General features: G+C 38.0%; 1 long non-coding RNA gene across 1 annotated transcript; it reads right to left on the bottom strand.

The window, feature by feature from the left end:
- Window positions 1–931: 931 nt before the first annotated feature.
- Window positions 932–2,902, bottom strand: LOC107776318 (uncharacterized). Its single transcript, XR_012708079.1, has 4 exons — window positions 2,812–2,902; window positions 2,539–2,703; window positions 2,329–2,389; window positions 932–1,194 (listed from the first exon to the last, which is right to left on the bottom strand). It is a non-coding gene; the product is annotated as an uncharacterized LOC107776318 (long non-coding RNA).
- Between the last annotated feature and the right edge of the window lie 11,529 nt (window positions 2,903–14,431).

Below are 14,431 nucleotides of genomic sequence, written 5' to 3'. Positions count from 1 at the left end.
TTGATTATATGGTGAGGAAAGTGAGTAAAAGCACGAAGGGTGGTGCCGTGCACATCTTTATTATATGATTGATTTGGTGAGGACGAAAGTAAAAGCACGAAGGGTGATGTCGTGCACACTTTTATTATAAAATTGCTTTGGAGAGGACGAGAGTAAAAGCACGAAGGGTGATGTCGTGCAAATTGTTGATTTCTGATTTATTTTTGATATTCGAGTTATGTTGTTTCTTTCCTTACTTGATGCTTTTTATTCGGAACTGTTATCTCCCCCACACCATGTTTCCCCCTCCCACATTGACTGGTTATTTTTTGTATTTCTTTTCCACTGTATATACATTTGAACTGCACAGGTTTATTTGGTAGTTTGGTCCTAGCCTCATCACTACTTCGCCGAGGTTAGGCTAGACACTTACCAGCACATGGGGTTGATTGTGCTGATACTACACTCTGCACTGTGTGCAGATCCAGGAGCAGCTTTTGGACAGTAGTTGGAGTGCTTCCTTTAGTCCACCTGGAGACCCAAGGTATACCTGCAGGCGTCTACAGGCCCTGGCGTCTCCCTCTATCTCTATTTCATGTTTCATTTCCTTTTGTTCAGAAACAATGTATTGTATTTCTTCAGACCTTATATGTAGTAACTCTTAGACAGTCTGTGACACCAGGTTTTGGGTATTGGAGGTTTAAAAGTTGAAATAGACGTAGCCTTAAGATATATAATTGTTGACTTCCGCTTATTTATTTAAAATTCCGCTTTTATCATATTATCGATTTGTGTTTGTTAAAAAGAAGCAAAAATGAATGTGCAGCAAGTAGTTAAGGTTTGGCTTGCCTAGCTCCCATTTGTTATCACCATCACGACTCCCGAGGGTGGGAAATCCGGGTTGTGACACAATATATATATAATGATCTCAAGCATTAAATTAGATAATAAATAAAATAATAAAAATAATTCAAATGCATATACTTGAAATAAACTTCAACAAAGAAATATACTTTGTGTACTATCTATAGTAATAAAACACTGTTGGTTCAAGAAGTTCACTAGCAAAAACCTCGACAAAACCAAATGTATTCATATTTATAGTATCAATATAAAAAAATAAACATCACAATTGTTCAAACGGTCTTCACCATTCACTTTAATGAATCAAATTGATTTGTGGCCACTATTTCCAATTGCATCACCGGTATTTTCCTACACATTCAAAATAAATTAAAAATTAGAAAGAAACAAATATATAGTATGCACTGATTATATCTTACTAAGAACTAATGATATTTTATTTCACTACTATAGCATAACAATGTCAAACACAAAAAAGATATACAAGTGAAAGAGAAGCAAAATTGTGAATTAACATACATTTTACCTATCTCCTTCTATAATCGCAACAATCAACATAACCACCCAGCATTACGTTGCACAGAATTACAGGTGTACTATTTGGTGAAATATAAATACATTTTCAAGACTTGGGGCATGAGTTGAGCCAGAAGAATGTGGTAGATTATGACCTTTTATAGCTCGTGCACTACTTGCATCAACCAGTGAAGGAATATTAGATCCAACACAATCTTGCATATCATTAAAATCCAGTGTAGGGTTGTTTTTCACCAATTGACTAAACAAATATCGCATTTGTTGTTTAAGTTTGGTGATTTCTTCATCTTTTTTTAGAGAGCTTGTCGTCTCCGATATACCATAGCATCTAACCCGACCAGGCTGCTCTTTTCAAATATAGCCCTAAATGCATCATCTGTTGTTTATCCGAAACTTTGACGATTCTGAAGTTGAGACTTTAAAAAAAAATATTATAAAAAAGATTATTAACAACTTTATATCTCAAAAATCTAGAAAAGTTGATTTCAAATAAAATGTATCTTATAACTTAAAGTGTTATAAGGGTGATAGGAGGCTATAGAAAGCAAAGAGTGAAATGCATAACTACTTCTTAGATTGTTCTCTCCTTCTAACCAATGAGGAAGCGCATCCAAGATGGCAGTCCACAGTAACTTACATTGATTTTCAATGTAACAACGAGAATCAAGAGAATAAGAAAAAAAGATACAGAATGCTGAACCAAGATGAAGACACTGTACTGCAAGACATTTCCATTAACACAGAAAGGAACATGTATTTTGCATCATAGGGACAAGCAAATGCTCCATTACAAGAATTTGCAAGAGGACATTGTTTTCTTACCTATTATCCTTTTATCACGAATCCAAAAAAATGTACTTTGAAAACAACAGATAATACATGAATATGCTGAAGGGACTCATAAATCTACAGATGTCATACTCAACCTATTCATGGTGCCAAACGTACCTGCATATCCTTTTTTAGCACAATCAAACCAGTTATCACCCTTTGGCTGAGTTTTTTTTGCCTGTAGGTTTCCGTTAACAATGGAAAAAAAGAAGAAAATATTGCATCATAATTGCTAGCAGAACAGAAAAGATGAATCATGCAATTACTGATTACCTATGAATTAGGAAAAACTGTTTGAAAAAGATGAATTATGCAATTACTAATTACCTCTGAATTAGGAAAAACTATTTCACCACCCAGATAAATACATAAGAACAGTAGCCACCCGATGACCGCCTAGCTCTTGATTGACTTTGTCATGAAAATAATCAAAATGTGGCTCATACTTTTGGCCATGTTCGTAATGCAATATCTGAATAGATTCCCCGTTCTCTGTATTCCAACTTAATAACGTAAGATTTCGCTTATGCGCGCGCACACACACACACACACACAAGAGACAGGGAGATGAAGCCACTCAACATCATAGAACTGCAGTACCTTCAGGAAGGAACGTCCAGGCAGCTATCCTAGCCTCCACATTAGCAACTACTTGATCCTTATAAATTAAAAAGAAAATGCTAGTGGTCGTCTTCAGTCATTAACCTAGACTAATATAAGTCCACCAGGGGAATGTTTCTAAAGAGGATGATGCAACATAGTATAGTTCAGGAATTTAATTTCCAAATTGGAAGCAAGGCTGAAGAACTTAGTAGGATATCATCAAAACAAGAAAATACATTCAGAAGGAAGTCATCGACTCAACTTGAAGGGAATATAAAATGATAGTCCATCTCTAAAAAGTTTTCTAGAAGCATTGAATGCTAAAAGCATAATGCTCAAGAGAGGTTTTTCCATACTCAACTACAGATCATTTCACAATATGCTTGGTTCACCCAATATGGTACATGATTAATAATTCTATCCCTTTTCACATAAAATGAAAATGAAATAAATAGAAAATTTGAAATTACATACCAAAATGTATTCTATGTTCTAATCATGTTACCATATATATTCCTTAGAATATGAAATCAATCATGTATTGGTAAATTAGCCCAGTATCATTCAATAACAAACATTGAACTACTATTTTGTACTATCTTCCTGTCCAACGAAAGCAAAATCGAAAATATGATCCTGCTGAGAGAAAGTTGATCATACCCTACCATAATCAAAATATTTATTGGGTCAAATTTTCAAAAAAATATCATGAGCGTATTGGCAATATAATGACACCTAAAAGGTGTATTGTACGTATAAAGATTAAATAACTAAAAGAAGTTAAGATATAAATATCTAACTAACTATTTATGATTTCATCAACTCTAAAGAAGAAACTCAAGAACTAGCCATATTCTGAAATTACTAAAAGAAAACTTTGATACCCAAAAATTAAGCAAAATAATTGCTCATTTTTCAGCATAAGAATATGAAATTAGAAAATAAAGAGAGTTAAATACTTGAATAAAAACAAAAACTTTACAAATTTACCTAGAAATTATACAAAAATAAATATTATTTTTTCAGCCCGATTAATCCAAAACTAGAAAAATTGAAAAATTAAGTATAAAAATAATTAGAAGACAATACAAAGATACCCAAAAATATATGATCAAAATTTGGGCAGCCTCTGCTATCTACAGGAAACGACAATGAATAAATCATGGTGAGAAATCAAGTCCTTAGGGAGGTGATCACTGAAAAAACAAATCGACAAGACAATCAAGTTACAGATCGAATTTTGCCAAGGCTTAAAACTTGGGCTGACCAAGTCGAAGAAGATGAAGATGGCGATTTCATTGATTTCAATGCTACTAAAGATGAAGAATGTAACGAGGAATCACTGCATTCAGCTGGTTCACCAAATGTACCAAAAACTAGAATATCACCAAGCTCAAGTGTTAAAAGCAAACTCAACTTTAATGCGCCAGCTTTTCTTCCCAAAACTGCCTTAGGTGGCGCTGCAAATGTGTAGATTCATAACGCCAAACATTCTGTTGTTATAACATCAACTAAGGAGCCTCGAATTTCAGATCATGATAGACAACTTATTGATGCTCTGGAGACCCCAAAACTCAACAAATTGGCACTATCAGCTGGTTCAAAGACACTTGCATACGGGCAGAAAATTTAGGTAATCAACTCAATAGAATTGTTCAATTGCTGGAGTTACTTTTGGCATTTTTACAAAAAACACAAGAATCGGGTGGATTGATGAAACAAGAGATTGTTAATCAACATCTACTAGGCAATTTAGGTGTGTGTTCATTCAACACACACATTGCATTCAATATTGTGAGACTTCAACATAATTTGATAATTTTTATGTGGTGAAATTAACTTACACTTCAATTATTAACACACCACAAAAAATAAGAAAACATTTGACTAGTGATGAAGTTAATATAGAAGAAAACTAATAAAAACAGAAAATCAAGACTCAATAACCAGTATAACTACCAAAGAGTAACTACTTTCCACAGTAGGAAGAAGGAAATTTTGAGAGCAAGAGAAACCAACCTGCAGCTTCGAGGAAGAGGATTTTGATAACTACTGAAACAGTTGTACATAAACGATAATATAGACTTTGGGAAAGAGGATTTAACTACTCCCAAACACTAAAGGAAATTTTGAGAGCAAAAGAAACCAACCTGCAGCATAAACGATAATACTCATTTTCAACTCAAGAATATGAAATTAAGATAAAATTGAAAACTTTTATAGCCAAAAATTAAACAAAAAAATCACTTATGTAAGCCCAATAATCAGAAATTGAAAAAGAGTAAAACTTTGAGTATAAAATAAAGACTATACAAAGCCCAGTAATTATACAAAAACATATTACTTCTATCAACCCCATCGATAAGAAGCTAGACAAACTAAATCTTTAACTATGAGATCGAAGACTATACAAAAATATCAAAAATTAAACAAAAAAATATTACTTTTATTTCAACCCAATAGTATTAGTCACACCTCCTTTTTTCGCCCCCGCGATGGGCGTATGGAGTTTTTCCAATTAAAGGACAATCGAAATGGGATTTATTTATTTATTTCAGAGTCGCCACTTGGGAGATTTAGGGTGTCCCAAGTCACCAATTTAATCCCGAATCGAGGAAAAGAATGACTCCATATTACAGTCTGCGCACCAGAAATCCGGATAAGGAATTCTGTTAACCTGGGAGAAGGTGTTAGGCATTTCCGAGTTCTGCGGTTCTAGCACGGTCGCTCAACTGTTATATTCGGCTTGATTATCTGATTTTATACAAATATGAACTTATGTGCAAATTTTATCTTTTTACCGCTTTCATAATTATTATTATTATTTTTTACAAGGAATTGCAACGTTGTGAAAATGTATCTCGAACCGCGTTACAATCAATGTACCCGCGGTCGTCGACACACTTTGACTCCGTTGAGATTTGGATTTGGGTCACATAAATGTGCACCCGAGTTTAAGAAAATTAAATTATTAAAGGCGCGCCTAAAGCGACTAGCGTATCATTTTCTTTGGGTAGGGCCGTGGAATTTTGCTAAACGGTCCGTCTCGGAATCTAAGCAATTTTAAAGCAAATAGTTACTGAGGGCCCCACAATTTTGTATTTTTATTCCGCGAGGCTCGTCTCATTCTTATTTTTTTTTAAAGGAATTTGCAACGTCATGGACACGCATCTCGAACCACGTCACAATCAATGTACCCGTGATTAGAGACACATTTCGACTCTGTTGAGATTTGGATTTGGGTCACATAAATGTGCACCCGAGTTTAAGAAGGTAAGATTTATTAAAATGCACGCCTAAAGCGATTAGCGTGTTATTATTATTTTTTTTGGGTAAGGCCGTGGAGTTCGCTAAGCGGCTTGTCCCGAGTTTTCAGTAATTAACACATACATTTTATTTGTGAGGGCCCCGCAATCTATTCGTTTTATTTGGCGAGGCTCGTCTCATTTTTATTTAAAAGGTAAACATAAGGCAACTACAATTTTCTACTTTGCGATGTCATGGAAAATTCAACTGATGGCACACCTCGATTTCTAAAGGACTAAAATTAATTAAGTGGAGGCCATGGGTTATAGATTGAACTTATTTGATGAAAAGAGTATTTTTCGTGGAATTAAAATTACTACTATGATTTTAAAATTACTACTGTACGTATAAGCAACTATTAAGACAAACTAAAATAATTAACATCTTTCAGAATGTGTACAAACACCTATTGTGACAAATATTTGGATAACAGCAATCTAAACATGAAGAAACAAAATGCCCAATAACTACTTAAAGTAACGAAACAAAGGAAAAGACATTCACGGCCAAATTTCAATACCAAACGGAGTTAATTACCAAGAAATAGCAATTCAAAAACATCATGTATACATGTCTCGCTCAATTGCATACTATCCGCATGAACTAGGATTGTATTTCAACAATCACATATACATATTACCAAAAGCAAATATGAAGGACATGGGCAGAGGTGACCTACTTGTGATTAATGTCTGATGCGTTGGAACTGCGACGAAACCTCGGACAACAACCTCGACGTACCGGACCTCGACGAACAACGACGACCTCAACGGAAACAGAAAGCTCAAACCAAGACTATCAGCGACCCGAGATGTTGGTTGCTGCTGGTTTCTTCCGACGCAGCAGACTGATACGAGAAGATGAAGCAGAAGGGGTCGTTTGGATGTAAGGAAGAAGCAGACTGTTGGTTCTTCGGACTGAAGGAGAAGAACTGGGGCGACGAAGCAGGTGGTCGACGAAGCAGGTGGTCGACGAAGGAGAAGAACGCAGCCACAGCTGCTCGGCGGGCTGCTAATTCGGGGTTTGAGCTACCATTTTCGTGTAGCTGGAGCAGGTTTTTCGACCGGTTGCGATGGAGCTTGGAGGAGAAGGAGTGGTCGTTTGCTGGAAGTTTGGGCAGTAGGGTCGACGAGAGGAGCTGGGCAGCAGCCGCAACAATGGTGGTTTCACGGGCTGCCCATAGCTGCTGGACGACGGGGAGGTGAGCGGGTGGCGGGGAGCTGGTGGTTTATGCTACTGGCGGAACTACGGGAGAGGGGGGGCTGTTGGTGCGACGATGGGGGAAGGACGTGAAGCAGCTGCAACAACTGCTGCTCGACGGGGTGGTCGACGCGACGGAAAACTGGTGGTTTGGACGTGAAAGCAGAAGAAGCAACCCAACCTTTTACGTTTTTTTTTCGTTTTCTTCAATTCAAAAAATCAAGCAGAAGGTGAGCCGTGCCTTCTTCAAATTTTGTTTTTCCAAAATTTTTTGTTTTTCCAAAATTTTTTGTTTTTCCCCCCTTTTCACGTTCTGTCCCCTTTCTTTTTCCCAATTTTTGCTTTTTAAATTTCAAATCCCTTTTGCCTTCTCACGTTAGTTTTTTTTTGTCCGTCTTTTTCTTTTTTAAAAAAATCCCCCCATCCCCTTCTATCTGTTCTTTGTTACACTATTCCAAGAAATGGACCTCACGTGTGTAGGAGTCCAAGACTTGTGTCCCCATGCGTGGTGGGGTTCCCGTGTGTGGTGTTCCGTCCGTGTTCCCCACTCGTGTCCCCCATGTGTGGTGGGCTCGGATTATTATGGGCTAGGTCAGAAAATTAGGCCTAAAAACGGGTAGTTTGAACCCAAATATTATTCTTTTGTCCGGACCCGAGAATAAGAACACGACGTTGTTCAACTAATCCTATGTAAGCAAAATAACTACCAAAATAAGACTGTCATTTAAAACAAAACTATTTTTTAATATTTTTTTCAAGATTAAAATAGCTCCAAAATATTAATAAAACTATTTTTGTAATTTTCGTTTTTATATAAAGATTAAATATAAAGTATTATTTTTTTGTGTTTTCTAAAGATTAAATGACTATAAAACGTTAACGAAACTATTCTTTTTTGTAATTTTCGAAATTATATGAAGATAAAAATATAAAGTACTTTTTTTTTGTATTTTTAAAAGATTAAAATGACTACAAAACATTAATAAAACTATATTTTTTGTAATTTTTCGAAATTATATAAAGTATAAAAATAAGGTACTATTTTTTATATTTTTCAAGTTTATGAGAAATACATAAACTAAAATGTTTATATATATATATTTTTTGTAATTTTTCCTTTTGCGACGAAATAAAGTAAAATAGTCAAAATTAGCTAAAATAGCTATATTAGACCTAAATTAAAAATTCGCGCCAAAAATGTGAAAATTCTTGGGGAGGGTCAAAAATCACACGTCTACAGCTGCCCCTCTTTGACTGGAAACACGAAGAGTTTTCCGACAAAGAACGACTAGACATGTTTTTTGACCCGACCCTTATTTGGAGGGACTAAACTAAGGAAAGGAAGGGAATGTGACCGAGCCCTGGTATCTGAGCTGCCTACATATCCTTGGTTATAAAGGAATCAGGCCACGTGTAGTTCGGAACTGAGAGAGATGGTAGAGTGTACCGAGGTGAAGAGCCGATCGAGGTGCCATTCCGTTGAGGTTCCGGTCCGCGGTCCTGCTGTTACAAAAATGAAAAATGAAAAAAGACTAACTAAGCCTATCAGCTACTAGTTACAAGGATTCCTATCTACAAGTCTTCTGAAACTTGATCTTGAGTCTTGAATGGTGCTTCATATAGATTTTGGATTTGAACCTTGATACTTGCTAGTTGTAGGTGCTAGTTCTTGAGCAGACCACATCTGTTCTCCACTTCCGTACTTTGGATTCATTTTTTTTATGCTTGCTCTTTTTCTTTTCTTGTTTTTGTTTTTGTTTTTGTGACTAGCTTCTGTTGATCATCTCAGACTGTTGACTCGCATTCTTGAGGCGAGCTTCTGCTATTTCTAACTTGGATTGAATGCTGGGGATTTTTGTTGTAACCTTCTGCCTTCCAGTGGGTTATTGCTTGATCTTGAAAGATATTCCTCTGTTCTACAGGCGGACTCCTGACTTCATCATCTTGAATTTAACAACCTCCGTTCTCCAGGCGGGCTCCTGACTTCTTCAACTTCTTAAATTCTATCACCTCTATTCTCCAGGCGGGATCCTGACTTCAACAATTTCTTAAAAATAATTCAACCTCCGTTCTCTAGGCGGGCTCCTGATTTCTTCAACTTAAAATATAACAACCTCCGTTCTACAGGCGGGCTCCTGACTTCTCCGACTTAAAATTTAACAACCTCCGTTCTCCAGGCGGGCTCCTGAATTCTTCAACTTCTTAAATTCTATCACCTTTATTCTCCAGGCGGGCTCCTGACTTCAACAATTTCTTAAATTTTAACACCTCCATTATCCAGGCGGGCTCCTGACTTCAACAATTTCTTAATTTTAATTCATCCTCCGTTCTCCAGGTGGGCTCCTGACTTCAACAACTTCTTAAAAATAACTCAGCCTCTGTTCTACAGGCGGGCTCCTGACTTCTCCAACTTAAAATGTAACAACCTCCATTCTCCAGGCGGGCTCCTGACTTCTTCAACTTAAAATTTAACAATCTCCGTTCTCCAGGCGGGATCCTGACTTCTTCAACTTAAAATTTAACAACCTCCGTTCTCCAGGCGGGCTCCTAACTTCTTCAATTTCTTAAATTCTATCACCTCTATTCTCCAGGCGGGCTCCTGATTTCAACAATTTCTTAAATTTTAACACCTCCATTCTCCAGGCGGGCTCCTGACTTCAACAATTTCTTAAATTTAATTCAGCCTCCGTTCTCCAGGCGGGCTCCTGACTTCAAAAACTTCTTAAAAATAATTCAGCCTCCGTTCTCCAGGCGGGCTCCTGATTTCTTCAACTTAAAATATAACAACCTCCGTTCTACAGGTGGGCTCCTGACTTCTCCAACTTAAAATTTAACAGCCTTTGTTCTCCAGGCGAGCTCCTGACTTCTTCAACTTCTTAAATTCTATCACCTCTATTCTCCAGGCGGGCTCCTGACTTCTTCAACTTCTTAAATTCTATCACCTCTATTCTCCAGGCGGGCTCCTGACTTCAACAATTTCTTAAATTTTAACACCTCCATTCTCCAGGCGGGCTTCTGACTTCAACAATTTCTTAAATTTAATTCAGCCTCCGTTCTCCAGGAGGGCTCCTGACTTCAACAACTTCTTAAAAATAATTCAGCCTCCGTTCTCTAGGCGGGCTCCTGACTTCTTCAACTTCTTAAATTCTATCACCTCTATTCTCCAGGTGGGCTCCTGACTTGAACAATTTCTTAAATTTTAACACCTCCATTCTCCAGGCGGGCTCCTGACTTTAACAACTTCTTAAAAATAATTCAGCCTCCGTTCTCCAGGCGGGCTCCTGACTTCAACAACTTCTTAAAAATAATTCAACCTCCGTTCTCCAGGTGGGCTCCTGATTTCTTCAACTTAAAATATAACAACCTCCGTTCTACAGGCGGGCTCCTGACTTCTCCAACTTAAAATTTAACAACCTCCGTTCTCCAGGCGGGCTCCTGACTTCTTCAACTTCTTAAATTCTATCACCTCTATTCTCCAGGCGGGCTCCTGACTTCAACAATTTCTTAAATTTTAACACCTCCATTCTCCAGGCGGGCTCCTGACTTCAACAATTTCTTAAATTTAATTCAGCCTCCGTTCTCTAGGCGGGCTCCTGACTTCAACAACTTCTTAAAAATAATTCAACCTCCGTTCTCCAGGCGGGCTCCTGATTTCTTCAACTTAAAATATAACAACCTCCGTTCTACAGGCGGGCTCCTGACTTCTCCAACTTAAAATTTAACAACTTCCGTTCTCCAGGCGGGCTCCTGACTTCTTCAACTTCTTAAATTCTATCACCTCTATTCTCCAGGCGGGCTCCTGACTTCAACAATTTCTTAAATTTTAACACCTTCATTCTCCAGGCAGGCTCCTGACTTCAACAATTTCTTAAATTTAATTCAGCCTCCATTCTCCAGGCGGGCTCCTGACTTCAACAACTTCTTAAAAATAATTCATCCTCCGTTCTCCAGGCGGGCTCCTGATTTCAACAACTTTTCTCAAAATAATTTAGCCTCTGTTCTCCAGGCGGGCTCCTGACTTCTTAAACTTTGAAAAATAAAATGACATTTGAGTGCGGATGAACCCACAGTATCCTATTCGAGGGAGGATGAACCCAAAGTATCCTATTCGAGGGCAGATGAACCCAAAATATCCTATTCGATGGCGGATGAACCCAAAATATCCTATTCGAGGGCGGATGAACCCAAAATATCCTATTCGAGGGCGGATAAACCCAAAATATCCTATTTGAGGGCGGATAAACCCAAATATCCTATTCGAGGGAGGATGAACCCAAAATATCCTATTCGAGGGCGGATGAACCCAAAATATCCTATTCGAGGGCGGATGAACCCAAAATATTCTCAAAACTTGAAAATGTCTTACCTCAAAACTTGCTGGGGATTATTTTGCTGGGGATGAATTTTCCTTTTCTTCCTTACCCACTCTGGGTTGTCCGACCCTCTTGAAACTTGGTCGAAACTCTGTCGAGGATGCTTCTGCATCTCGATGATCCGCTGGGGATAACACTGCGAACTGCTGAGTAACCCTGCTGGGGATAACACTGCTGAGGATAACTCTGCTGAGTAAATATGTTATCTTACTCCTTCCAAAACTACTTCCTTTTAAGTAGGATGTTTCATTCCTCTGCAAACTACTTCCCCTTTTTTTCTTTTTCTTTTTTCTTGCTAGCTTCTTCCTTCGAAAACTACCTCCCTTAAGACTCGTTTTGCCTTTCCCCGAAAGGAACCGCTGAGGATACCGATTTTTACCAAACTTGTGTTGGACTCCTCGAAACTGCTGGGGATAACCCTGTTGGGGAATTATTTACTTACCTGTTGGGGGATAGAATGTTATCAGCTGGGGATAACACTGTCGAGGATAACACTGCTGGGGAATTCCGATTCCTTCAGAACTAGTGCTTCACTCTTCGGAAGGCTGTTGGGAATGATGCTGGCCTCTTGCTTTTTCTTAGCTCAAGTTTCATCACTTTGTTCTGTCCGCTGGGGAACAACTTCCTCCATTGAAACTTACTATGTTGGGGGCAACACTGGTTCAAAGACCACTTCCCTTGAGACTGGTATTATCTATATTCTTCCCCAAATGGGTACCTGACTTCCAGAAAATTTTCTAAATGGAAGGAAAATTTCTGCCCCAGTTTGATAATATTTCTTGTGGCATGCATTTCCGTCATCAATGCCATTTCTTTTACCTGTTTCAAATCAAACAAAATTTGTTAGTTTAAAACGCGGTGGTTGGTTGTGATACTCCTACTGGGATGGCTTTTCCCTTTCTCCTTCCCTGCTCTGCGTTCCAAACAACTTGCTGGGGATGATATTATTTCTGGGGATGATCCCTTTCTGCTGGGGATATCCCTCTTCTTTTGTGGCATATTTCGGAAACTGTCATTTTCCCGACCTTTTAGTCTCGCATGAATTTCCCAAATCATGCCCATTGCTCTTCTTGATTTGTCTACAGGCCTTGGCCTTGAGGTTTATAACCTTTGATTTCGGCAAGGGTATCCCTCTTGACACTCGTCAATCCTTTTGTCAATTCCCTTTTGCTGGGGATATCTTTTTTGACACTGGCCTCGCGCTTGTTCCTTGCTGACTATACCACTTGGATGTACTAGTCAGATCTCATCTTGCATGATTGGAAAGTTGATGGCCTATTTTGAAGTCATTTCTCACTTGTTCTGACCAAACAGACTCTACTGGGGAATTTTCTATGAAAGGAGAAAAATAAAAAGGAACAGAATAAAAGACAAAGGAAAAAGATGACTCTTTAACAAAAGAAACTATAAATAAAAACTTATCAAACGCAAATACCGGCTCTAATGGTCATGATATGCACATGTGGCCTATCCTCCGCCGTCAATCGTCTTTCAAGACCTTCAATTGGCAATTCCCCATCTGATTATCAATCTTATTCGACTTGTAGTGCCCGAAGGGTTTTCACTATCAAGCCTCTATCATTTTGGTTTTTCTCTCAGCTTTCATCGCCTTATGGTATCCGTAAAGATTTTCACCGATAAGACTCTCTCATTTGTATCACTTTCCAGCTGGGGATTTGGAGTGTTGCCGGTATGATTCTCTCTGCTGGGGATTAGAGTCCTTTCTGCTGTGGAACAGAGTGTTATGTTCACCGGTAAGACTCTCATTTGTCTGACTTGGCATCTTTTGAAGACTGATCAGAAGGTCTTCCTTTGGACCGTAATGTGGGTTTTTGGATAGGGCTAGAAAGAAAGGGTATTAAAGGCTAAAAATAACAAATCAATTTGGGGTTCAAAATTACAACCTTCGGAACCATATTTCTTTATAACAAGCGCAACCCTTGCCCCAGTTTTTTGCTTGGGGATTTTTTTTTGTTTTTTTTTTAAAATTCTTATTACACCATGACCGAGCCGTGAGGCGCCTACGTATCCTCTTTGAGGAATCAGGTCGAACGTAGTTCCCAATTCGTCTGTTTTCTTCTGACTTTCTTTTGTTTTTTTTGTTATCATTTTTCTTTTCTTCTCTTTTTTTTCTTTTCTTTCTTTTTTTTTTCTTCTTTTTCTTTACCCGTCATGCTCGTGTTTTCTAGTCGTTGCTAATGATTCCGAACGAGGGGTATGAAAGAAAAATAAATAAGGCTCAAAAGGGGTAACGAAGGATAAAGTGTTTAGGTAGCAGAACAAAATGCCTTCGTCATTTCAGTCTTCTAAAGATGCCCAGTGCAAACAACACATTTAAACAAAGATTTGTAACCTCTTCCGATGGTGCTGGACTTGACAATTATATTCTTCATTTGCCTTTTCATTTGTCATCTCTAAAGCACTGTTGGGCAACACTCTCACTCCCACTATCATGAACGACCCTCATGTTAATTTGGAGAATCTTTCTTTTAACGGTTTTCTTTGTGTTTTACTTGCCTAGTTCCGCGTGACTCGAGCTCCGAATAATCTCAAACCGTCCTTATTTCCTTTAAATGTTCTGATCACCTTTCCGGTGTTTTATGATTAACTTTTAAGATTAGGCCCAAACTGTGTGCTCATGTCATGTCACTAGAATCGGCGCTGACAAAAAATGATAAAATGACTAAAGAAAAGATTACTGGAAATAATAAAAGACCGGATTTTGCATTAAACTACCG

The sequence above is a fragment of the Nicotiana tabacum genome, chromosome 3 (assembly GCF_000715075.1).
Source record: "Nicotiana tabacum cultivar K326 chromosome 3, ASM71507v2, whole genome shotgun sequence".
NCBI classification, from domain to species: domain Eukaryota; kingdom Viridiplantae; phylum Streptophyta; class Magnoliopsida; order Solanales; family Solanaceae; genus Nicotiana; species Nicotiana tabacum.
The sequence above is the reverse complement of the archived record's forward strand: the minus strand, read 5'-3'. Positions and strand labels throughout refer to the sequence as shown.